We start from the raw sequence: 23327 nt of genomic DNA on the forward strand, positions 1-23327 counted from the left end.
GATGGCCAGGCCTCCCTGAGCTTCTGCGGCGGCCGGCAGAGGGGAGGGGCCTCACGGTCCAACAGGACAGAATTCATCCCAGCAGCACCTATCACCCACGGCCACAGCAACCCCTCCAAGGCCAGATTCGGGGCCCCCCTCCCCCCGCCCCCGGAGCCAGCCCCAGCTGCTGAGACCCCATGCTCGCCCCTCTGAGTTCCTCGGGCCCTAGGCACGCCCAGGACACGGCAGCCCCAGCTCTGTTCCCACAGCCCATCCAGGGTGTGATCTGAATGTCTGTGTCTCCCCCAAACTACACGTTGAAATCCCAACCCCCAAGGTAACTGGGTTTCGAGTCCATCGTAACAGTGGAGCCCCCGTGACCGTAAGCGTCCTTCTGAGAGGTAAGAAAGCAGAGTGCTCTCTGAGAGCGACACGGAGGCCGCCCCCGAGCCAGGAAGAGGCCCTCACCGGGCCACGGGGCAGCGAGGGCACACTTCCCAGCCTCCGGAGCCATGAGGAATGAATTCGGGTCGCCTAGGCCACCAGCCTGTTACGGCGGCCGGCAGGCCAGGCAGACAGACTGCAGTGTCCCTGGTGCCATCTGTGTGCGAAGCAGGGGACCCCAACGCTCCCGTTTCACAGAGGAGGCTCTATCTCACACTCGGGCACACAGCTCCAGAGGGAGGAGCCGGGGTTTAGAACCCCAGACCCCGCGACCACAGCGCCCCACGCTGCCCAGAGCGGCTGGCCAGACAGCCTCCCTCCCCTTGTTCTAGAGCTCCGAGGCCCTCCTCCTCTGCTGACGTGTTTGTGGGGACTAACAGCACCCATGACGTCAGGGTCACCCAAGCTCCAACTCCCTCTGGCCCCGAGGCCAAGGGCAGAGCAGGGGATCAGCACCGGGAAGGGCCCGCACGTGCCCACATCCCACGGGCCGTGCTCCCCGCAGGGCAGCGCAGGGACGTGGCAGTGCCTCCCCCCAGAGCCTCCCCCACGCGGGGTCCCCAGCCCGCGTCCTCTCAGTCTCGCTGAAGCAAAGCGGTGTGGGGTTCCAGAAATAGCTCTGGCCGTAGAGTCACGCACACCAGGATTCAAATCCGGGCTCCGCGCTACTTGGCTGTGTGAGCTGGGGGAAAGTGACTTCGTCTCCCAGAGGCCCGCTGCCCCCCAGCCGCACAACAGCAGAGGTGGACGGACCGAATGAGGTGATAACGTCCCTGGCCAGGCCCTGCCTGGGGACGCAGGCGGTGCCTGAACCGGAAAGGACGCAGGGATGGGGGCGAGGAGGACGGCGGGGAGACAGGCTATGACTTCCCGCACTCCCTTCCACCCACCCCGACCCCCTGGGCTTCTTGTGCCCCCAAAATGAGCTGGACGCTCTCGTCCCTCGCCTGGGTTGACCCCTCCCCACCTACTGCCACCTTCCACAGGCTGAGCCACACTCGGCTTCTCCCAGAAGCCTCCGCGGCAGACCCTGCTCGGCTCGCCAAACCTCGCAAACCTCGGCTCCCTCCTGGGCTCACAGCTAGCCCACACGTGCCAGACTCCTTTGCGGTGAGGCAGGACCACGTGACTGCGTGCCGACCCGTGGATGGGGTGGGGTGGGGTGGGGTGGGGGGGGGGGGCGAGACACGGCGATTCCAGGTCCGGCCCGTGAAAACGCTCCACGCATGCCTCCAAGCTCTTGCCCCACCAGCTAGTTGAATGGAGAGGACACCGAGGACCTGAGGAGAGCGGAGCCACAGGCTGGAAGGGGCCTGGGGCCCTGAATGACCCGGCAGGGCAGAGCCTGTCACCCCGTATCCACATGAGAGTGAGATGAGCTTGCACCGTGCTGAGCCGCTGGCACCCGGGGTTGTTTGTTACGGCAGCTAGCCCACACTGACAAATACACAGCCCCGACTCCCTCCTCGTGTCCCTCCTGGCCCTTGGTCCTCTGCACCATCACCAGCCAGTCGTCTCTCTCCCGCCCTGTTCGGTGAGCTGTTGGAGAACCAACACCTAGGACTACTCATTTCCGTTCCTAGCTGGGGCGGGTGCAGAGAGGGCGCTCCTAAACTGTGCCCAGCAGATAGGCTAGGATTCCTGAGAACGGGAAGTCTGTCCCCAGAGGGCCCTCCGGCCGTAGCGTGCCCCCGATCCTCTGAGAGTAAGTCTTACTAGCCACACGCCAGGCACCGTTCTAAGCGCTTCCCAAGGACGCACTCACTTTGCCCTTCACAACACAGAGGCGCACTTGTCCACAGCCCATGGTGGGCAGGCCGCAAAGGCAGGACAGAAGCCCAGGCTGTGGGGCTCTGAGACACACGGGCTTCCCCGGGAACCATCCAGCGCATGTTTGGGCCCCCTCCTGTCCCACGCCCCACTGAGAATGCACCTTCGGGCCATCACAGCCCAGCCCTAGGGTCCACTGCCCCCCAAGCCACCTTCACGGGCTGCTCACCCCCACCGCAGCTGAGTGCAAAAGCTGGAGACTCTGGGAAAGACTGGGGTGGGAGCAGGCACTTCTCCCCGACCGGCCAGATGCGAGTGTCACAGGGGAACGGAGCGCACTGGCAGCTGCCCCCGCCCCCCCGTCCAGGAGCTCCACATGGTTTGGGAATAAGGACCCCATGCTGGGGGGTCAGAGACTTCATGGGACCTCCAGGGCCTGCCCTCTGCACACAAGATGCCCCACAGACACTGCTGCCCCTTGCAAGATGGGCACATGTGTCGTGAGTGGTTCTCACCAACGTATGACCACCGTGATGCTAAAATGCCATAACTCCCAGCGTCCGCTGGTCACCACCCTGCCACCCCATCCCTTACATCTCCCAGCTCGGCTGATCACAGGCAAAGTGGGCCCCGCAGCACCGATGTCAGATGTTTCCGTGGTCACCTCTGGGTGTGCAAACCCTCATGCAGCTCATGGGGAAACTGAGGCTAAGGCACTGACTCACACCAAGGGGAAGGGATGGCATCAGGCTTCCCAGCAGTCCCGCCTCACCCACAGCCTGTGGCTCTATCCACACTGCTTATACCGCAGGCCAGTCTGACCCCAAACGCCGAGAAGCGTTCATCATCTGGCCGGCCCGGGCTGCCGCTTTGTTCAAACCCCAAGAGGCAGCTCAGGGCCCAGAGAGAGTAATTTCTCTGAACTCCAAGCACTCTGTGAAAGGTGAGAAGTGGGCTGGACCCCTTTACAAAGGAGAAGAGAAAAACCCGATGCTCCCAAGTGTCTGTGACCGCAGAGGGGAACGTGGCACCTCGTCCCGACGGGACCAGCCCGCAGCCGCCCCGCTGAGGCACGCAGTCCGTCACCTGCTCTCCCTGCTGCCCACACCTGCTTGGCCTGGTGACCACCGGCCCCCAGGCCTCCACCTTCTTCCCCAGAGGTCTCAGGGCCACAGCAACCCTTTGCAGGTTCTGGAATCCAGATTTCACCCACGGGTAAAAGGGCTCTCAGAGAGGGCTTTCCCCAGGAGGGGGCCTCCCCGAGCCCTCCTCTCGGATTCAGGAGTTGAACCCACCTCCCCTGTGGGCTGAGAGAGCCAGAGCCACTGCCCCTCTGGGACCACTGTCCCGTGTTCACCCCGGCTCGCAGGGTACCTGTCTCCAGGTCACTTCAAAGTGCATCTGGGGGTTAGCTCACGGCCAGCATCTCTGCCCTCACTCCCGGCTCTGCTGGAATGAGCCTCCAAGAAGCCGGATGTCCTGTCGGGAAGGTCCCAGGTTCAGTGGCGTGGCCGGTTCTGACCTCCACAGACACCATTCCCTTTGACGGCCTGAGGACACTGGGCTGGCCCGTGGCCCCACGTGGCCAGGCTGGGGCCACCAATGGGTCCTTGCTGACATACAGGCTCCCATCCTGGGACCAACGTCCTCGCTCTGAGACACGGCAATGAATGGTCTCTCTCTCCAGACTTCAAGCGGGCCAAACAGCTGCCCCCTCGCTCCCCAGGCCAGCCACGCCCAGCTTTTCCATCCACACGGAGGGGGAGCCCCAGCCGCCGCTGCAGGGGCCTGGAGAAACAGCCCGATGATTCACAAGTTTGTTTTTGTTTTAAAGCACGTTTCAGAGTAATGAGCACCTGATTCCGGGACTGCACACAGGTTGTCCCCTAGACACCTCGCCCCTCGTCCTCACGAAGAGAACCTCAGTCTTATCTGAACAGCCACGGGCCCACCTAGAAATACCAGGGGTGGCCACGCGACCCTGATGAGGCCAGGGAGGGCGGACGCTCACTCCAGGCGGGGCTGTGGGAGAGTCTATGTCCCTCACGCTCAGGTGCAGCCGCGGGGGACACCCCCCTTAGCTCCTCCCCTTCCTCACCCCACCCCAGAAGATGAGGAATGACAAATAAAAGCCACTCGCTAAAGACGGGGACACAGGAGGCCAGAGGGGCTGAGTCCTTGACGACCTCCTGAGGAGCTAACCTGGCCTGTTGACACCCAAGCTTCCTCTTCCGGGGAGAATCCCCAACCGAGCCGCTGTGGTCAGATTCTCCTTCCAAGAGGTCAGCACCATGCTGACTGACGGACACAGGGAGAGACCATTCGGCCCAGGACGTCTGGGTGCGAGCATCCCCGGGTAACACTGGGGGCACCGCAGGGACCGGCACCAGTCACCAGGCACCTAGAGCTCACTCTCCAGCATCTTCTCAGTCAGTCCTCGCGCTGGGAGTCCCACATCACAGGTCACGTACTGCTCAGAGAGGTTGATGAGCTCACTCAAGGCCACACAGCCTGCGAGGGCAAAGCCCAGGATTTGGGCCAAGTCTCTCCCAGGTGCCCATTCACAGCTCAGGAGACTAAAGCCGGGGAGGGGAAGCGGCTGCACAGCTGGGGGCAGAGCAGGACTCCACGCGGATTCACTCGTTAACAAACAAGCATTTATCAAGTGCCTTACGTGTCACAAGCACTGAGTCACTGAGGACACGGGGACAAGGAAGGAGCCAGGACGAAGGATGCATCACCACGGCCCTCCCACCCGTGTACTGGGGCTCCTTCCCAACTGCCCTGGAGCCCCCGTCACAGCTGCCATGATGTGTTGAGTCGGGGAGCGTCCCTGCTGCATGTGCCAGGCTCAGTGCCGTCCCGGGGTGCGTGGCCGGGGAGCCCACAGTTCCCAGGTCCCTTCCCCTGAGCCACCCGGTCCCACCCCATGCCAGTAGGGACTTGGGAAGCTGCACCCACAGCCAGCGGGCGCTGGCCGCTTCTCTTCCTGCTGGCACAGCCTCGGCCCGGAGCAAGCCAAGTGTGGGCTCCTGGCTTGATTTTTGGCCAGCAGCAGAAGTGCAGGGACCGGAAGTTCCAGGGCTGGGTCCTCCGGGGATGCCACAGGGGCAGGGAAGGCCCAGCTTCAGGACGGAGCCTTCGCCAGGGCCACGGCAGCGTGCGGTCTCTCAGCCCAGTCTCCCATTTCATGCCCTGTGACGCGTCCGAGCAGATGGCGGCCCGTGAGGCCGGCCAGGTCCTGCGTGTCCAGAGGGGCTGTGATCGGACAGCCCTGGGCAGGGGAGGGTCGTGGGGGAGGCGGGGGGGGGGGTGAGCCCGAGGACGCTGGTCTGTCCGTCTGAGACTTCAGTGCCCCAGGTCTGCCTCTCTCCTTCAGTGCGGCCGGGACCTGTGCTCAACGGCTGGGGGCTGGGGGCTGGGGGCTGGGGGCTGGGGGCGGGAGGCTGCAGCCGCTGCCACTCTCCGGCCTCCCCACAGCCCCGCCACCCCACTTCCCCTGCAGCCGGGGGCTCTTTCTCAGGTGCACCTTGCCCTGTGTCATAGCTGCTATCATTGATTGGGGGACGGTGTGTCCTAAGTGAGGTGCACGCCCAGCGTGCAGCAGGCCTATCACCTGTAGTCCCTCTCTGGAGCCACGCCCAGCCCTCTAGCATCGGCATTCTTGTGGTCCCCAGACCGTCGTGGAGAAAACGAGGGTGGACAGAGCGACACCTGGGGCCCCCCTCTAGTAAATGGCTGAGCCAGGACTTGAGCCCAGTGGGTCTCGTTCTCCGGCTCCAGAGCGGAGTGCCCTCCTCCTCCATGTCCTCCAAGGCGCCGCCCATCCAGCCTCACCCCTGCCTTCAGTGGGGGGCCAGCCTGAAGAGCTCTCCTCGGGGGCACGGGCGCCGTCCCCGACCGTCAGTCAGAACTCAGCCCCGCCCTGGCTCCTGCCTTCTCGGCATATCTCGTAGCTGCAGCTTCAGACGCAACTGAGTCCCCAGACGTGCGCCTCCCACCCCCTGTGCAGGGGCACCTGGCACAGAGTCTGCTTCCTCACAGCCTCCCCCGCCCGGCGGTGCACCTTTCGGCCACCGGGCACCGCGTGCCCACGTCATCTCACCACGCCCTCACGGTCTCTCTTCTACCCACATCACCGGTGGGAACCGAGCTACATGGCCTGTTCACGGTCGCCCGGCTAGAGAGAGGCCAGGCCAGGCCGTGCCCCCAGCAGAGTGGCGCCCCCGGCGGCTCTGACCGCTGGGCACGCTCCCCCTCGAACGGGCTGCTCCACACGCTCCCACCGAGCAGAAGGAACAGCACAGTGGCCTACAGAGGTGCCAGGCAGAGGGACCAGCCCGAGCAAAGGCGGGAGGCAGGGGCACAGGCCACCTGAAGAGAGGCAGCTGGCAGAGAAGGGTGGCTTTGTGTGGGCGCCCGCACACCCCAGAAGTCTGGATGTGATCCTGCAGATTCCCCGGAGCCCCCTCGGGAGCTGGGACGAGGGCCTCCGGCCTCAGGAGGCTCACCCCTGCTGCGGAGCCGTAGACGGCACAGCGGTGGGAAGGCTGGGTTGAGTGATGCCTCTGCCAGAAAGAGTGAGAGTCTGGAACATTCCGCAGCAAGGCTGGCCGTGGGTCAGGCCCACCTCACGGGGACGATCTGAGTGGAGAGGCCAACGTGAGGGCCAGTGCCCGGAGCACCACTGTGGAGCACAGCTACTAGGCTGGCCCGCTGGCCAGCCCGGAGTTAGGGGGAGTGAGCTACCTAGAAGAGTGGCCCAGCCCCAGGTGGGGAGAGGGCTCCCTTCCCAAGCTCCTGGTGGCCCCACGGAAACCAGGCCAGGCCGTGCAGGTGCCCAGGGAATCCGGAGGGAGACCAGAAAAGTCAGTGGGTATCTCAGAGTGAGCGGAGAGGCCGAGGGGTGCAGGGAGGACCCCATCCCATGGAAGGCGGGACCGCCCTCCCAACAACGACCCACCACATTGTGCCGACACCTGCCCTTCAGCTGTTGTTTTTCAAGAATTTGCTCTTCTGAAAGGCCTGGAGAATATTCTAGAACAATTAAATACAGCTTTTGTGGAAGCTGTTCCATTTACACGCCTATGTTCATTCAACAAACGTTCTCGGAAGGGCCTGCTCAGTGCCAGACGCCAGAGGACAAACGCCTCAGCCACAGGGAGGTGAAGGCATTCCTGCTGAGGCAGGGGAGGAAGCCAGGCCTGGGACGCGCTGAGCTGCACGCAGGGCGACAGGTGGTAAGCCCGCAGGGGCCCTGGCGCTACAGGGACATGTGGGAGGGGCACCTAAGCAGCCAGAGAGGACTCCAAAGAGGGTGGGTCTTGAGTGGTCGGGAAACTCGGTCTGCAGGCCCCGGGTGCTGCCGGGACGGGGCTGAGCGGCAGGCGACAGCTCTGACTTCAAGGACCGCGAGAAGCAGCGCCCGCACGCTCTAGGCCGCCGGGAGCCATCGATGGCTTTTCAGCAAGGGAGTGACTCGACGCGATCCCATGGCCCGCAGCCAGCGCAACGCACATCAGCACAGGCCTTGAGCCACCCCAGAAATGCGCGCGCCTGGAGAGGGCCGGCGGGAACCGCGGTCTTAGTGCTGTGTTGCATAATGCCTGGCGGCCCCCGCCAGCCCTCTGAAAACAAATGCTTAGGTCATCCCCCGAGGAAGCCAAAAATCAGAGGGCTCCTCTCTGTGCCCAGAAAGGACCTAGGCTGGGCTGGAAAACAAAACCCGAAGGAAAAACCCAGAACACCTCTGCTAGCCGGGTCTCCCGGGTCTGCGGTGGGGAGCGGGGGATAGGATGGGCTTCAGCAAGGGGCGTCAGGGGCTGGGGACAGGGGCCCCCCAGGACTCTGGTAAAGCACACGAGAGCAAGGTGCTGGCTGATGGCCAAGGTCCACCCCCCACCCCCCGCCCGGGTACCGACACACTTAGCACCCCCTCTTGGGAGGCCGCTGCTGGGTCCAGGGGAAACGCTTAAGAAGCAGAGAACAATGTCCTGCCAGGGCCAGAGTCCCCTGCCCAGAGGAGGAGAGCAGATGTCCGGAGACCAGGCAGCCCCCTCCTATACACCCCTGCGGCCATGCTCGCCGCCCTCTGGGTGCCCCTCCGTGCAAGTGTTTGCCCATTCCAGTGCCATCTTCTGGGCTGATTCCTCCACGAGGGGTTCTGGAGACACCCTGGCCCTTGCCTTCAGCAGCAGGAGGCCTCGGAGCCAACCCCGTCTGCAGGATCAGGATCACTCCCTAGACGGGGGGGAGAGAGCCCGGACAGGGAAGACAGATCTGTCCACGGGACTGCCTGCAAGGCGCCCGGTCGCCCGTCGGCACGCGTAGTGGCTGACCGCGGCTGAGGGCTCAGAGGGCTGTCCCTGCCATGGGGAGAGCGTGAGCAGAGTCTGCAGGGTGAACGAACGGGTGGTCAGGGTATCCAGGGGTCGGGGCTCTGTGTCCCCGGGGCCTGGAGGCAGGTGTGAGACGGGGCACGCAGCCACGACCCCCACACTAAGTGGGGCCGTGAGACCCCGCCCCCCGGCCAACGAGGTAGGAGCAGAAGCTGCCCCGGGCTCCCAGGGCAGTGTGTCCAGAGGGTGGTGTTGGCTGGCATAACCCTGCTGACCTCTGCCCCGTCTTCTCCCTCTTGGAACAGAAATGCAGCCAGCACAGGTCCAAATGGCAGCACTCAGGAAGACAGAGTGGGAGAATCCAAGGAGCCTGGGCACCGATGGCCCTGGGGAGCACACCCCGGAGACCTGCACCTTCACCCCTGGACGGTCCACTCACACTTCCCTGGGGAATCCGCGTCCTCTGGCTGCCTCCAGGCCAGCCACACCTCAGCCTGGTCCCCATCGCTGTTCCTGACACAGGCACCTTACTCGGCCAGCCCTCTCCGACCACAGGAGAACACACTCTGCAACTCTGAGCCCAATGTGTGATGTTCTCTTCTTGTCCTGCCTCCTAGGAAGCTCCAAATACACATCAACTTGTCTCAAAGCCGTTGTGAAGGTTAATATGTATGAATCTCTCTCTCTCTCTCTCTCTCTCTCTCTCTCTCTCTCTCTCTCTCTCACACACACACACACACACACACACACACACACGATTTTTGACCTGGTTCTGTACCTTACTTTTACACCTTTTGTTATAAGCCATGTCACAACCTTCCTGATGAAAAAGGGTAAAATAGAAGGTAAAAACACGAACATCTATATAACAGGTGCTCATAGAAGAAATCAGACACAGACATAATCTCAGGACAAGAAAGAATTTACAGCTAAAAGTATCAAAAACAGGGGCACCTGGGGGGGCTCAGTGGTTTAAGCATCTGACCCTTGATTTTGGCACAGGTCATGATCTCAGCGTTCATGAGTTCGAGTCCCACATCCGCCTCTACGCTGACAGCACAGAACCTGCTTGAAATTCTCCCTCTCTCTCTGCCCCTCCCCCGCTCACACTGTGTCTCTCTCAAAAACAAATAAACTTTAAATAAATAAATAAAGGTATCAAAAACCATAAAGAACTTGCTTTGTAAAGCTTCTCCACCAGGGAGAGAGAACACACCTTTATACATCCAACCGCGTGGCTTCAAAATACACGAAACTAAAAATCGCCAGAGATACAGAAATACAATTTGCCAGAAATACACTGGCAAATCCCAGTGGCAAAGTGCTGAAGGAAGCACTAACAGACGTCTGTCAGAAATTCATCGGGCCTCAGTAAGGATGACGATCCTCACACGACCACAGACCGGGCGTGGGACGGGATGTCTCCGGGGCCCGGCAGCGGAAGCGAGCGGCGTGGACACCTGACGTGACCGCCATGGGGGCCGTGGGCAGCGGGAATGAGCGCAGGTTCCGCTACGGGCATGAAAGGCAACCAAACAGTGATCATTTAAGACACTCTGTGTGCCGAACCCCACGTGCGCGCGGGCTGAGTTAGCCAGCATTCGCTGGTTTTCCACCCTTGAAAAGGAGTCGAATAACGTAATAAACCAGTCTGATTTTACAGGTGTATGTAGAAATGTAGGCACAGCGGAGAGATAGATGTTCTTTTCCAGCATCCTTGGAACTTTATAAAAAGTGATCCTTGGGGTGTCTGGGTGGCTCAGTCGGTTAATCATCCGACTTCGGCTCAGGTCACGATCTCGCGGTCCGTGAGTTCGAGCCCCGCATCGGGCCCCTGTGCTGACAGCTCAGAGCCCAGAGCCTGTTTCAATTCTGTGTCTCCCTCTCTCTGACCCTCCCCCATTCATGCTCTGTCTCTCTCTGTCTCAAAAATAAATAAACGTTAAAAAAAAAATTTTTTTTTAAAAAAAAGAAGAGATTAGGACATGGACACACCAGGGGACGACCAGACACCTTGACCTCAGACTTCTGTTCTGTAGAGCTGGGAGAAATCAAGCTTCTGGTGCTCCAGCCCTGGGTCTGTGGCACTTCATCGTGGAGTGGGGCTGCCGAACGCAGAGAGATGGCTCCCTGTCTGCCTTACAGAGGGGTGGGGAGCATTTGAACCCAGATCATAGTCCAAAGCCGTGCTCGCTCCACTGTGCCCAGCAGCTGAGTACAGGGAGCAGCAAGGGGCGTGGACGGGCTCTGGGTCAGCCAGCAGAAGGAGCAGACAGCACCAGCAACCTGGCCTCATCGAGGGGAGGCGGATGTCCTGCCCATGGACGCTGGCTTTGATCATGTGACTGGCTTCAGCCAATGGTATGTGGACGGAATGACAGCAAAAGTGTAGGGTCATGGCATAAGGGACCTCACTCGCCTTCCCTGCCTGCTGATCCCTTGCCACCACCGAAGGAAAACACACAATGGCTTAGCACAGAGCCGTCTGTCAGCCTGAAGACCAGCAGTGAGAAAAGGCGCCCGGCTGAGCCATCTGGGGCAGCCAAGCCCAGTTGAGCCACAGGCTGCAAGCAGTAATAAATGGTTGTTGTTTTAAGCCTGCACATTTGCGGGTGATTTGTTACACGTCGCTAGCTAGCTGATACAGAAGGTCGAAAGAAGCAGTATGTAACGCGATAGCTACAAGCACAGACTCTGAGGTCAGACTGCCCGGGCATAACTCCCGGCGTGGCCGCTCTTTAGCTGCGTGACCTTGGGCAAACTGTGTAACCTCTCTGGTCTACCACGTCAGCTTAAAACGAAATACACGAAAGTATCCGTCCGATGGGGTTGCTGACAGGATGCAACTCGCTGAGATGGAGTGTCAGGAACCAGAACCCCATGGAGAAATCACGAATGATCACTCCGTTGTTGTGGCGAGAGAAGGGAGGTTAACCTTGCCCCGGGAAGCTCTGGTCGGCATGACTAAAACAAGCCGCCGAGAGATCTTCTGTCTCTTTTGTTTGTTTCAACACTGATGCCACATTTGCCTCTGTCACTGTGTGACCTCGGGCAAGTCACTGGATCTCTCTGAGCCTCAACATAACAGGGCTAATCTTTGACCCCACCTAGTTCACAGGGTTACAAAGGCGGTAGAGAAAGGGAACCTGTGTTGTAAATCAGACACCCCCCCCACCCCCGCCCAGGGACAAGCAATACCTATGGAGTGCCGGCACTCCAGGCACAGCGACGGAAAAGCCTTCCATCTCCGCAGTTCTCCCTTTCACTGGTGCAGGGTGGACAAGGACGCACGCCACCGTTGTCCACTCTGTCCCCAAGGCAGACATGACTAATCCATCGCAGAGGGCACTCTTCCCACTGGGGCTGCTTCTCAGCTCGGTGTTCCAGTGACCAAGCCAACCGGCAGGACCAGAGGGACCCGGCGAAACTTCCCATCCCCGGAGCTAGACCAGGGCCCAGGGGCTCCCCTTCCCAGGCCTGGCTCCACGGTGTTCAGAAGGTCAAGGGCCCCAGGTCCACAACTGCACCCTCGGAGTCCCTTGGACCAGCTGTGTCCGAGATGGCGGTGGATTTTTTGCACCTGGGGACACCAGCCTTCCAACGCAGCACGACCGGGTCCCGGCCACACAAAGATTGCTAAGAAAATGTTCTGAGATGGCGAGGACCTCAAACACGTCTTCCCCACTGCCGAGAGCTGCCGAAGCCGCGGCGGCACCAGGAGACCCACATCCGCCTGTGTGGTTGGTGGGGACGCTACCCGCCATCACCGGTGCCCTCACGCCCTCTGGCCTGGGAATCCCACCGTCACCCAAAACCCTTAGGGAAGAACCCAACCCAAGCTACACACGCACACAGATGTTCACGAAAGCGCTGCCTAGAGTTGGCGAAAAATGAAAATAAAAAAAGGTACATTAAATTGCTATGAATAGAGGAGTCAAGAGATGACAAGACATTCTGTTACTGGAGTTAGAGCCGTGAAAACAAATCTCCCTTAAGACGGCAGAAACACAAGGCAGTGCTGGACACAAACTTAGAAACAAAAGGGCTCTGAACTGCTAGGCGTCCCCTACAGACACTATGGGTGCCTACCAACACCTAGCTCCGCTCCTTCCTCACCATCAGAACCCCAGTTAGGTCTGAGAAACAGCACGCCTCATTTTCCAAGCTCCCTCACAGCTGGGGTTGGTCATGAGACACAGTCCTGGCCGTGGGTGGGCCATCCGGAAAAGCTCTTTAGATAGGAGCAAGCCCAGCTGGCACACACCTTTCTCTTTTGTTCTTCTGCTTCTCGCTGCCAGGAGGATGCCGGAGGTGATGCCGGTGCTGATGCAGCCATCTTGGAGCCATGAGGCACCGGCTTTAGGCCAAAAGCCACACTAAGATGGCAGAAGAGAATGACAGCAGGAGCCAGAGTCTCTGAAGGCATCCTGGAGTGCCTGCCAGCCCACCTGCTCATCCCAGACTCCATAACAGAGAGACAGGAAACTGCTTTTGGTCAAGGCACCACCGAAAGGGTTTTCAGCTACAGGCAGCTGAACATAATCTCTAACACACTCATTCTGATGAAGTGATAAAAACAGTACACAACTGTGGGCAAAATGATGAGCATGTGAACAAGAAAAGCTAAAGTCATTTTCAGATACGACCACAGAACCACAGGGGAGTTGTGGGGGCTTTTCTCCCCTCTTTATAAAATGTTCTCTGCTCAGTGATGTGAGCACACACCAGCATTCACTCTGCCGGTGCCTGGGTCCCTCTGGCCTGAGCACTGTCCCTAACAGGTGACAGACCCATTCTGCCAACCGCCAGTGTTCCCCAGCGCTCTGGGTTTATCTCCCAGAAATGGCGCTCACGCTGGGAGGCCCCTCATGACAACCAGACCCGGCAGGGACATCTCCCCAGTCGCTCCCAGCATCCCGGGGCCTGGCCCTTTCCCGGGGCCCAGACAAGATACGTGGCTCAAAGCCCAGGCCAGCCCTATACCACCAGCACCCGTTTTCACACCTACTCCAAGAGACACAAAGACCCCAACACCACCTGGCAGACCATGGAGCCCAGAGCTGTCTCCATTCCCAGGGCCTCAGGGCAGGGCTGAAGCCGAGGCCACGCTCCCCCAACACAGCATGCTCGGGGTGTCTGCTTAAGGGGTGGAAGACGAGGGTCCACCTGGGGTCCTCCCAGCACCAGTGAGCTTACCCTGCCCACCTGCGTGGCCCCCTCCGAGACCCCCTAAAGTGGCCCCCCCGAGGCCCCTTAAAGTGGCCCCCCTGAGACCCCCCAAAGTGGCTCCCCCCGAGACCCTCTAAAGTGGCCCCCCCGAGACCCCCTAAAGTGGACCCAAGAACCCCTAAAGTGGCCCCCCAAAGACCCCCTAAAGTGGCTCCCCTCGAGACCCTCTAAAGTGGCTACCCCCGAGGCCCCCTAAAGTGCCCCCTCCGATAACCCCCAAAGTGGCCCTCCCGAGGCCCCCTAAATTGGCCCCCGAGGCCCCCTAAATTGGCCCCCCGAGACCCCCTAAAATGGTCCCCCCGAGACCCCCCAAAGTGGCTCACCTGAACCCTCTATAAGCAGGCTCACCTCAGCCCCACCTGAGCTCCCCTGCCCATCCACATCCTGACGCGGATGTCACCTCCCCTGAGAAACCCCACCACTGGGCTGCCTCTCCCGGCGTGGCCCCCACCTGCCGTGGCCCAGAAGGTGGCTTATTCTCCAGTTCCACGGAAGTGCTTCAGGGAAGAGAAGTCACCAGGCCAGGGGCCATTCTGCACTTCAGGGGACACGTGGCGATGTCTGGGGACGTTTTTGTGTGTCACAACTCGGAGGGTGCCGCTGGCAACGAGTCAGTGGAGGGCAGGGATGCTGCCCGACGTCCTGCCGCGCACAGGATGACCCCCACTGCACAGACGCATCCTGCCCTGAAGTCAGGGGTGGGCCCCGGGGAGACCACTGCCCCAGCCCGAGGTCACCGGGGAGGATTAGAACCCAGCGCACCCCAGGCCCGGGCCGGGGCCCTCCGCGCGGTCCCTCCACGCGGTCCTGTGCTCTCTTCTGCGCTCACATCAGCATCCTCCCCGGGCTCAGAAGAAATCACGGTCTCTTGCCCGCAGAGGTGGGAACCCTGCCGGCAGGCACCACACAAGCTCCCAACCAAGGCCCCAAGTCGCCGGGCAGAGTCACCTGACCGAGCTCCTCCTGGGCTCCAAGCGGCGGGCGGGGGCAGCCGCGGTGGAGGTGCGCGGGCACAAACGGTGGTGGGGGCCCGAGGCGTGAGTGCACAGCCCAGACCGCCTCCGGGGGCGGACAGCCCCCCAGGCTCTGCCCCTCATCCCCAGAAGACCGCAGCCACCCCTGAAACCCACAGCGTCCCAGCTACGTGCCCGCTCCGCACCCCCAGGGAACGGTCAACAGGACCCGGAGACACACAGCACACGCTCACGCTCCCGGCCCCTGACCCTCTGGCTGACAGTCAGTCAACAAACGCCTTCTCTGCATCTTGCGCCCAGGCTGGGTGGAGGGAACAGCGCATGCGAGGTCTCCGGTGGGAACTGCCAGGTAAGTGGTAGTCCGGGCCGTGTGTGAGGGAGGTAGAGGGAGGAAGGGAAGCAGGGAGAGGAGGGGCCCCAGGATAGGAGGCCGGGGGGGGGGGGCAGCGCCAGGGGTGCAAGCGGCCACGTGTATGAACCCCCGTGGCCCTCGGCCCGGGCAAAGGCCTCATGATGCTTGCTGGGAGGCCTGTCACCTTCCCCAACGGGGTGCCCCCACACACCCGGCACAGCTGGTGAAGCCAAAGGCCGTGTCGCAGATGGGTGTCCCTTCCCGCCAGGCGCCCAACTAACTCACGTGGGTCTGTCACCAGTGGTGGGTTGGGGACCAACGTCACACATTGAAGCCGCAGGAGCGGGAAGGTCCCCATTTGGCACGACGGGCCCCTAACCTGCCATCTCCCATTAAAACCAACAGCTCGAGTTCCAAAGGGGCCTCCTCCATCGGGCACGCGCCCGGGGCCCCAAGGCACAACCACGCGGGAAGATGGCCCCCCGAAGCAGCCAGCCCGAAGTCCTCCTGCCTCTGGGGGCCAGAGGTGGCACTTGGTGTCTAGGGGGCCTGCCCTGAGCACCATCCGGGGAGCCCGAGCCCAGCCCTGCCCTGGGGCCTCCGGTGCAGAGGATGCTGTGGCACAGACACAAAACTAGGGCACCGGGGGAGAGGCGCCCCAGGACGGCGAGGTACAGCAGGCCGGGGGCACAGCCATGCATCCCCAGCCCAGGCGGGGAAAGGACAGCGGGGGGGGGGGGGGGGGGGGGGGCAGGGCACAGCTGGACCAGGGAAGCCGGCACGAACTGTGACCCGGGCAGGCACTGGACCGGCTGGGGCTTTGGCCCGAGGCTCTGCCTCTGGCCCTACGGGGAACGGAGTGCTGGGGGGCCTAGCAGGGTGTCACCTTCACAAAGGGGGTCATGGCGGCAGGCATCCCCGAAGCCGCATCTTCTCGGCTGGAACCGTCTGGGGAAATCGAGCACCTGGGCTTATACGCGGTGGCCCCAAAAGACCCGGGCCTGGCATCCTGCCCTGAGAGCCTCCTTCTGCAGCTGGCGGGAGCCTTTCACGAGGGTCCGGGCCACGGGCCCCACAAGTCACAGCGCAGACGACCCTCGAGAGGGCGGGCGGTGTAGCGGCACGTGACCAGTCCCCCACGTCACACACAGGAGTCCGGCGTCCGCCTGACCATCATCACCACAACCAAAAGCCCCAGGTGCCTCCGAGGACGCCTTTCACAGACGTGCGCTCAATGTTTACGGCCACACACACAAAGCTCTAGGTCCCCATCTCACAGACAAGGAAGCGAGGCTGGTGGGTCACAGCTGGGATTGGGCGTCCGGGACAGACAGACACGGGGCAGTCCTGCCTGGGGCTACAGGCCCCCGGGCTCCGCCTGTTCCCCGAGCCCCTCTGTGCCCAGTCCGAGGAGGCACGTGGCTTCCCCTGGACGGGAAGGCCGAGGCCACGGGCAGGGCTCAGATCTACCTCCCCCACTCCCCGGACACCTGGCCCAGCATCCCCCGCCGCACCAAAGCTGTCCCCGTCGCGACCACCGCACCATGGCCACAGGGCCGCCTCCTCTAGTCTGACCCCACGCTTCACCCGGGGCCACCCACTGGCTCCTTCTAAGGCTGGGCACGTGATGAGGGTGAGGACCGGGCAGGGCTCGCCCACCCCACTCAGCTAGCACCCCTGCGAGTGGCTGTTCCCCAGGCAGGTTTTGTCACTGCTCAAGGCCTGGCTGACCCCAAAAGCCCAGGCGGGAGCAGGTGGGGTGGGGATGTGGCCACGGCCAGGCTGCACCCGCCAGGGAACCCCCAGCACCGACAGCTGCTCACAGTGCCCTGACCCTCAGGCCCAACACGCTCCTGGCCACTCCTGAATTTCCTCCCCTTCCCCTGCCACTGCGAATTCTTCTGTCAACCATCCCCTCTTCTCTGGGTCCACAGCACACGATGCCACTCTTTTCCTCAGAGATCCACGTCAGGGACTGTACTTGGGTTCACACCAACGCAAGACGGAGAAACCGCTCGAGACACGTCAGCGCAGGGAGGGGCTGCCCAGAAAAGCTGGCTTACCAACCGGGGGGGGGGGGGGGCATGAACAGAAGCACAGCACCTAGACGAGAGGAGGGGGTATTCTGCACTCGGAGAGCACACACGCAGACCGAAATTGCTCAGAGAAGAACCAGGCTCAGGGAGGTACGACTGGAAGAAACTCGGGGGCCTAGGACTATCTCCAATTTCCTAAAGTCGGTTACAGGACAGGGGGCAAGCCGAGCTCCGCTCACTCCTTCCTTTGGAGAACCGCAAGCTACAGCTTGGGCGCCCTCAGCTATTGTACAGGCAGAGATCCCAGAGTTGGGATGGGCGGGAAAAGGAGCCCTCAAACAAAATCCCTTGGTGAAATGAACCCCAGAACCCCCTTCCCCAAGGCTGGCAGGGAGGCGGCTGCTCCACTGGAGGAGGAGACCCTCACTGCAATGCTCATATCCCAGAATGCCTCTGCCCGCGGGACTCCCTTAACGGCACAGACTGCCTGCCCCTCCTTTGTCAGCCCAGCCCGCCTGGGTCCTTGCCGCCAAATTCCTGGGGCTCTGCTGAGTCCAGGACACTTGTTTCCCACGGTGTTTTCCTGGTGCTCCGGCAAGGCTGGTGTAAACCAAGAGTAGCATTGCTCCGTGCCCTAACTCACAGGGGCAGGCCCCCCTGGGCTGGCGGCCTGCCCGTCCTGGCTCCAGGGCCAGCCGCACCCTGGACTACCCAAGCACACCCCCCTACGGCAGTGGCACCACACATCCAGGTGCTGAGTCCCTCCCTCTTCTCTTCTGCACCTGAGCCCCCCCGTCTCCAACTTCTAAATGCAGACCTTCTGTCCCCTCTTTAGGTGACCACCACAGAGACTGGCCACCCCTTTGAAAGAATGACCCCCCCAACACACACACCGCTTTTCCACATGGTGGCCCCACCAGATCAGAACCTCACACAATACCCTCATCGTGCATATAAACACACCCTACCACCTTGCATGCAAGGGAATGAGCTCCCTGTCAGTAGGGGCATTCAAGAAGCTGACCAGCGGAGGGAGGTTCTGGGGTGCCGGTAACAATGTTTCTTGATTTGAGTGGGGCTTACAAGGGTGTGGTTTGGTCACGGGAACCACTGAACGATATACTTCTGCTTACACGCGCTTTTCCGTGTGAACATCGTACTTCGGTCAACATTTCTAAAAAGCAAAAGTGCCTGGGATTGGCCTACCGCTTTTCAGGAAGGTGATGTGGCTGGAACACCTCGGGTCCCCCCACATCGGGGCATCAGCACTTACTGAGAGGCTACCCGGGGCCCTGGGCACTCCCACCCAGCACAGGGATGGAGACGGGTAAAACCCCAGCACTGGAGGAGCGAACACGGTACATGGAGGGCTGAGTGACCGTTCAGAGGAGTCAACGAGCGAACGAGAGGGGGAGTGAGTGGCTGTAGAGAAGGCTGGTTGCAATCACGCACGGATACACAACACAAACAAACAGGTGCCTGGAGCACCCTGGGAGGGAGTGCAAGGGGATTGGGGGCGGTGCGAACGCAAGACGCCTGGGGGACCCGGGGATGGACCGGCGACTGGAGGCGTGGACACAGGTGCGCGTGGAGGCCAGATGCACAGAGGGCCGCTTCGCCTCCTGCTGCTGCTCTGACCCTCCTGGACTTGGCTAGTGAGGTGACCCAGGAAAGAGGAGGCAGCGGCAACGGGTGTCGGGACGGTGGATGCCGTCTGACACCTGCCCCCGCCTCAGAGCACCTGGCTAGGTGTCCCCATGCCCTTCAGGAAAGCTATCTCTCTCACGCCACCCAGGGTCAGAAGGAACCTCACTTCTCGGCTTCCTCCATGACACCCACAGGCAGTGTTTACTGGAGGGCCAATGCTACCTCGAGCGCCGCGGGGTCCAGGCAGGGCCCAGGGAGGAGGAGCCAGCCACGCACTCCCGCCCGCCTCCTGCACACCGCCAGCGGCCACACCGGAAAGTAGCAGGGAGACGCCTCCTGTCCAGGCCCCGCACGCTGGGTGAGCCGGCCCTTCACCTGACCCTCGCTAAGCAGGTCTCCTGAACAGCAGAGTGAAAGGGAGAAGCAGAAGATGTGGATGGAATGTTCCACAGGCCCATCCTCGGCTCCTGGGACGAAGCCACAGTTGGAGCTCGCAGCCCTCGGCCTCCGCGTGGGCTGCCTCATCATGCCTCGGTTTCCCCATCCATCAGGTGGGGTGATGCTCCCACCGGTCTTGTGGGAGAAGCGAGCGCAGTTGTGTGAAAGCACCACGCTCCCTCCGGCACCAGCCTGCTGGGTCCCCCCGGGCCTGTTTCCACCCTGTGATCCTTCACAAGATGCCCGCGGGGGCGGGATGGACAGACAGTCTGCCTGGGGCGGGACAGATGATATCAACCTCGCTGGCACCAAGGGAGGCACAGGGGGCAGGGGCACAGCTCAGGGAGGCCGTGAGGGGCCGAGGGGAAGGCCAAGCCTCCCTGGAGGGTGAGAACCTGCCAGAAGGATGCAAAGGGCCAACCGAGGAACGCACCCCTGGGGCCGTCTGCACCTGCGGCACTGAACGGGTTAAGGGAGTTTCGCTGTCCCTGTGCCTCACACTGAAGCTCAACCAACCGTTTGGGTTTCCAGCTCCGCCTCGCCCCCCCTCAAGGCCAGGCCTTATCTTGTCATCTAGACTGTCCCCAGAGTCTCAGAGGCAACGCAGACCAGGCAGGGGCAGGTGCACAGCAAGAGTGTAAACTGTGTATTGAAAACTACACCCGAGAGTGCCAGAAAAACACAGAAAACGCTTTCCACTTTGTGAAAACTCCACTCAGGCTCTGTGCGTGAATGAGGAAGGGGAGATGCCCCTCGGCGCTCCGACTTCAAGCCGGCAGGGGGCCTGGAGCAAGGAACGCACAGGGGCCCCAAAACTCTCAGGGTGTGCCCCACCCCCAGCCAGCAGACCGTGGCTCCCAGGCCTGTCACCTCAGCTCCCGGGGCAGCCACCCCGGCTTCAGAGGAGCCCAAAGGGCCCAGAGAGACACCGCCCCTCCAAACTGCAGCCAAAACAGAAAGCCTGTGTCTCCTTCCCTCCCTCCTTCCCCTACACAGACCAGTTTTTAAATGGGCCTCCTGGACCCCGCAGAGGAGATCTGAATTCTAAGCACTGTTTCTTCCTCTCTGATGATCCTAGAGGTGGTGACAACTTAGATCACAGACGTCAGATTCAAAACAGAAGGGTCCAGGAGATGCCCCCTCTGCTGTCAGACCGGCACCGACTGTGGGGCGCAGTGCCTCCTATAGGAAGCCTACAGACCTGCTGGGAGAGTGGGGGTCCCTTAGGCCTCTGCCCCAAGCAGGAAATTCAAGTGAGGCCCTGGCCCTGCCAGGCAGAGGCTTCCCACCACCCTGCTAAGCAGCCGAGCACAACGGGACATAGATACAGGGCTCCCACCTTCCACACGGGCCTCTCGGAAGTCAACACTGCCCCATCCCGCAGGCAGCTTCAGATGGCAGGTGGCGCAAACATCAAAAAAGAGAGAGGAAGGAACCGCACCCGGAAGCGGTGGAGGGCGGCATTGGGCGTGCCCTTCCGGGCCCGCTGGACCTGTGCTGCCCTCCTCTGTCCTCGGTGCCCGGGGCCAGAGTCCCCCGCCCCGAGGGCTGGGCGAGGTTCACGGGCCAGCCCCTCACAACCTGTCATGGGGCCATGGACCCAATGCAAAATGGTAACTGCATTGCTTTTAAAATCCACCTCACGGAAGGAGCTAGTAACTGAACCCGAGAAGCCCCGTTCGCCTACGGACCACGAGCGCCACGAGGTTCCCGCCCGCCTCGTGGGCTGGAGCTCAAAGTTGAAGTCCGCTCGAGAAATCGCTCAAGGTTAGATTAAAAATAAGAACACCCGTGAAGATTCACCTGACCCATTAATATCACCGTCCAATAGGAGACGGTGCCTCAGAGGGCCCGGCTCGGGGCTGCTTTTTGTTCTAGGCCTAGGAGGACCTTAATTTGCATTTATATTAAAAAGAAGAAGAAGAAGAAGAAGAAAACAAACAGAATTAACTAGAAAGGTGCTTTGTTTCCTGTAAATTTGAGCTCTTGGGCTAAACAGCTTCCCAGGGCAGACAGCACGGGCTCAGCCCGTGTCAAACACCGTGAATTCACACCTACAGAGTGAGTGCTTTGCGCTATGCTGAGGTAGCCGCAGGCAGCTGGGCGCCTGCCCGCCCTCAGGTCCAACCGGGCACATCAGTCCTGTGTCAGGCTCCTCCTGCAGGTGGGGAAACTGAGGTGGGGAGAAGAGACATGACCCCGCTGTGGTCTGCCAGGATGGCCAGACTCGAGATGCAAGGCAGATCGCTGGGCTCCAAGTTCAGCGTCAGGGCGGCTGAGTTAGGGCAACGTTTTCTTCCTTGTCCTTGCGTCTGTGCCCCAACCTTCCTTTCCAGAAACTGGGGTTGAAAACTCGACGAAAGAAGTGAGGAAAACCAACAGCCAGCAGGTGCCCCCCCTGGTCCTGGACAGACTGGAGGCCCACCCGTGTGCCGGGCCAAAGAACACCCTCGGTCTGGCCACACGTTCCTTGACGTGTTTCTCCTTAGAATGTGCTCGGAGCTACCCGCCAGGGTCAACAAACACGCCTTGATGAGAACTTTACCAGCCTCTTTCTATTTTCAGGTAAATGGGAGCATCTCAGGGTTTGATTTTAACTCCAACCCGCTCCGCGAGGCTGGAGCTCAGCTCTCGCGACCAGATGGGTTTCAGGTGCGCGTTTCGCTCCTGGGCGCAGTGTGCTAGCGGATCTCACCTGCCAGGGGCTAGATCATCGGAGGCATGCTGAGGGGATGACGGGTTCCCCTCCCCGCCCAGAGCAGTCAGTTCTCAGAGGCCCATTTCTTGTTCTCGGGCTCTCCAGCAAACAGGCCCCCGTACCCCAGGATCGGCACCATGTGTGTCTGTGACCGCCACAGCTCATGCTGGAAGTTTAACGACAAAAATGACGGTAATGACCGCCTGGCCCTTCCAGGCACTGGAGGCACAGTGGGGTGTGGGGAAGGAAGGACTTTTCTGTGTTTTGGCCGCCGGGCCAAGCGGGAGCAAAGCTAGTTACGTAGACAACAGAAGAGCATTTTCCTCCCAAAGACATAAAAACCTGCACCAATGAATTAAACATTTCAAACAAGATGACTCTCTACAAAGTCTTCTCAACCAAGAAGCAGAGACAGGCCGTCCTGTGCTGGTACATCCTGTTGCATATGGCACTGAGAAATCCTGCTTTTTCAGCATACAGAGCTTTCCAGACAAAGAAAAATACCAAGGGGGAAATTAGAGGAGGAGGTCCAGAGGAGTCAGGGCGGACGGAGGAGACAAGGGTGGGCAGGAGGGGACCTCTTCTCACGGCGAGGGGGCACAGGGGGCTGGGCGGGCACAGAAAAGAGGCCACCCGAGCCAACACAGCGGCCCTGACAGGTCCAAGGAGATGGCTGGGCAGAGGCAGGGTGCCGCGCGGGGACAAGTTGCAAACCACAGAGACACCACCCTACCTACTGCCGTGTCCGCTTGGGTTGAAGCCACCCGCTCAGGTTCCCAAGGGTCTCCAAGTACCACGTGATCTCAGCCAGGGCCCTGCCCTGGGCACCCACTAGGGACTTTGCTCTCTGGCTAGCACCATTGGGAGAGGGACCCACAGGAGTCCCCAGGGTGTACCCATTGGACTCTCTTCCCCAGACCAGGGCTGAACCTCCCCAGTTTCTGGGGACTCCGCAGACCTGCCTCACCCACTATCACAGCCGGTGGGGGCGGGGGGCCGGAGGACAGGTCCTGCCCTGCCCCCCACCCTCCACTGCCCTCTTAGAGCACTTCACCCGGTTGCCACCCCCACCCCAATCACCAGAGAGCAAACTCTCTCTCTCCTCCGGGTACCTGGCACGACCGGGCTCCAGAATTCGAGGAGGAACCCCGAGGGAGGAAAGCTGGACTCCGGGCTCAGAGAAGGCTGGAGGCTGGCGAGGGTCCCCCGCCGCCCGAGTCCCTCTCCGCGCGGCGGAGCCAGGCCAGCCGTCTCCAAGTCCCGGAGAGGTAGTAAGTGTAAGGCTTGGAACCCCGCGCAGCCCAGCCCGCGCCGGGGCGGTGGGTGGGTGGGTGTCTGCTACGGGATTATTCTTAGCGCTCCACTCTCTTCGCAAAAGTGGCGCCTCCGCCCTCCCGGCTCCGGCACGCTCGCTCGGGG

At 61.3% G+C, this 23327-nt stretch overlaps 1 protein-coding gene across 1 annotated transcript in view; it reads right to left on the reverse strand.

Moving 5' to 3' along the window:
- Nucleotides 1–23327, reverse strand: part of KCNK9 (potassium two pore domain channel subfamily K member 9) — a 74290-nt gene that overhangs the window by 49701 nt on the left and 1262 nt on the right. The gene's annotated exons all lie outside the window — the stretch shown is intronic.

The sequence above is a fragment of the Neofelis nebulosa genome, chromosome 14, assembly GCF_028018385.1.
Source record: "Neofelis nebulosa isolate mNeoNeb1 chromosome 14, mNeoNeb1.pri, whole genome shotgun sequence".
NCBI lineage: Eukaryota > Metazoa > Chordata > Mammalia > Carnivora > Felidae > Neofelis > Neofelis nebulosa.